This window comes from Setaria viridis, chromosome 4, assembly GCF_005286985.2.
Source record: "Setaria viridis chromosome 4, Setaria_viridis_v4.0, whole genome shotgun sequence".
Taxonomy (NCBI): domain Eukaryota; kingdom Viridiplantae; phylum Streptophyta; class Magnoliopsida; order Poales; family Poaceae; genus Setaria; species Setaria viridis.
Window position 1 is genome coordinate 7,198,991 of NC_048266.2, and position 2,991 is coordinate 7,201,981.

The following is a 2,991-nucleotide window of genomic DNA, read 5'->3' on the forward strand; positions in this document are numbered from 1 at the left end:
ACTCTTTTGGTGGTTGGTGGATCGTCCTGTCTGTCTATATGAAATTGCTTAAGATCGGAAAGTGTTGGTGTTCGTGATCAAGTGTTTGAAACTACTAATCTCATACCTAGTATGGGATGGGGAAGCCTAGTACCTGATTGAACTAGGGCGTGGCTTATACCCCTGCTGTCCCTGGAACGAGGTTCCCATGGTGCATCATGTGGGTGCAAGTGCGGTCACAGTACGGTAGAGGCCGGGACTGTGGAGCATTGCATGCTAAGGGAAGTTTGGACCTGACACGTGCCTGGGAATTGATGGGGACGGCCGACACAAGAAGCGACCCTTTGTGGTGCGCGGATGTTGTGTGATTAGGTTCACCATGCATGGTTAAGAAACTCGAATCGATTCGTCTTCCTCTCACAGTTTGAGACTGCTTGATTGCTATGCTACACTGAGTAAAGATGGAACATGATGATGATATGAACTCGATGCTTGTTCTATACATTGTTGTTGGAAACTATAGTTTTTTAGCATAAGTTGCCAACATAGACTGGTTAATGAACAAAGAATCTGAGCTAAAATATTGAAAGTAAGGACTCACTGTGGTCGCTTTTGGCAAAACAAACCCCTCAGCCAAAGAGCCTTGCATGTCTAGAAGTGGTGGAGTAGTTCTACCCACCGGTCGGTTAAGTCTTGTTGAGCTTAGAAGCTCAGCCTTGTTTGTGGCTCTCTTTTCAGGTGAAGTTGCAGCCTCTGAGTTTGCTGTTGTTGGCACTTGGCCGCCCCAGCTTCCTCCTGGGTGGACGGTCGAGTGGGATCCCTTCTCGGACGGCGAGGAAAGGGATCACTGATGTCCTGATCGGCCTCATCAGGGACATCCGACTCCGACGCTAGCTTCCGCTATTTTATCTTTCTGCTGCTTTTGAATCTTGTAAAACTCTTAATTTTCGAACCAATGTTGAAGTAAATCGTCGAACTTGTTTAACTTGGTTGATCTGTTGTCTTCTTGGGAACCACTCACCTTCGTGTGGGTTATGCTAACTCGGTCCTGTTAAGTGGTTAAATCGGATGAAATCCGACGACACTTCGAGTTAACTTGACTAAGGCATGAGTGTCGCGTGTCAAGCGGCTTAACCGTGCTTTAATTAAGTTAATCCGAGGTGGTTCCGCCACAATATTACTCGAGAAGCAGAACTTACAAATTGGCCGGAGGTCGTGTTGATGCAGCCCTGCCAACTCGTTCGAACTTGTGAAAAGAAAAAAGGGTTTGGCGAAGTTGCCGACTCGAAAGTAAAGTATGAGGAAAAAATAGATTTGTATTGTTGATTGATGTGTTGTTTACAAGGTTTACGAGGCACCTATTTATATCCTGCCACAACTGATTTCCTAACCGACTAGGATCTATCTCTAATTTAAAGATAACAAATATTTACATATGAACACAACCCGCATCGGAGTTGGTTATTATTTTCCCACGGGCCAATCTTCATCTTCGGCTAATCATTACACTAGCCCACTTTAGGTCCACATCGGCCAAGCCGTTTTGACTTCCAATCGGCCAGTCTTCATTGACTCACTCAGCCAATCAGCTGAAACATTGTAGCTCTCATTGGACGATTCCCAACTGTAGCTTCTTGCTTGCCGCATCGGCCGCCTTCCTCTCCTTTGACGCCAATCTTAACACGTGTCAAAATCCGGCATCAACACATGCCCCCCAGTTTCGGAGTGAAATGCAACTTTTGCTCCGAAACTTTCTCAACTCTGGCTCTTCCCCCCCAAAGAAACGCGGCAAAACTCCTCTTCGCTCCGGAGTCTTCTCTTTGATGATTGCGATCTTTTTTTTTTGAACAAAGCGCCCGCAGGCAACCGCTCTTCTCGAATTTTGTGCAGACGGCGTGGTAAAAATCCTGCCTTTACCCTTATCTCGAACCGTCCTTTAAACACTCGCCTCTTCCACCACTTCTTCTTCCTCAAACTAAAAAAAAAAGTTATCTTTCCCGGCGATCCGTGTCCCGACGCACTCCGGTGCCCATTCCGCTTCCGGTTGCATTCCTTCGGTGACCCCCTCTCATCCTTTGATCAATCGCACCAGTCCCTCAAACTCCAATGGCGATTCCATTACCCACCATGGCTTTCATCCCGGAGGTAAATACCCCGAAACTCTCCTCTTTTCACTTTTCACCGTTTTACGAATCTTAGATCTGTTCTTAGTTTTTCTTCATATCTTCTCAGGAGCTTAGACAAAGAATCACCATTCCCATATCTGATGTGCCTGGCCTTATCAGTCTTGGCCCCATGGGAAACCGTGATCCAACCGAGTTGATTAATCTGGAAACTCACAGAATCCCCTTCAAGCAATATGAGGGACTTGGGACCGAGCATGCCTTGGTCAACGATGCTTTGATCTTATCCTCTGTCATCACGGACTTCACCCAGTATGTGGATGGATTCGGTGCTTGCTCCACCGCCATCTCTTCGGTTTCTATCCCCTGGGACTTAGATTTTATGAAGGCGGACCTCTTCGTTCACATACGACAGTAAGACAACGGCGGATCTTGGTTGTGGCGGAGGAGGCAAGCGAGTCAATTTGCGGACGTGGCGGTGTGACCTAGGCTCTCAGGCGCGGCGGTGATGGTGTTGGCAGTGGTGGCATTTGAGTGCAAGTGGAGTGGAAATAAAAATGGAACTGCGCCCCTTTGGCTTTTGAAGAAGTTGCCGGCATAAACCTAGCAACGGAATCAGCGGGTCCCCCATTACGGCGCACGCGATAGACGGAATCCGTGGGTTTTCTGTTAAGTCTCACGGCGTGCCTCTTGGGCTCCGCCAGTCTTTCCGCCAGTCCTCACACTCGGGGGCTGGACGCTATATTTAGATTCTTTTTGCTACGGAAATAATATATCATTTTCTTGACCATTGGACCGAGTACTTTCATCGCTTCAATGCTTGGGGGCTACTCCATATGGTGTGCATCTTGCGACGCCCTCCATTTGCTTCTCTTCAATCTACAAGATG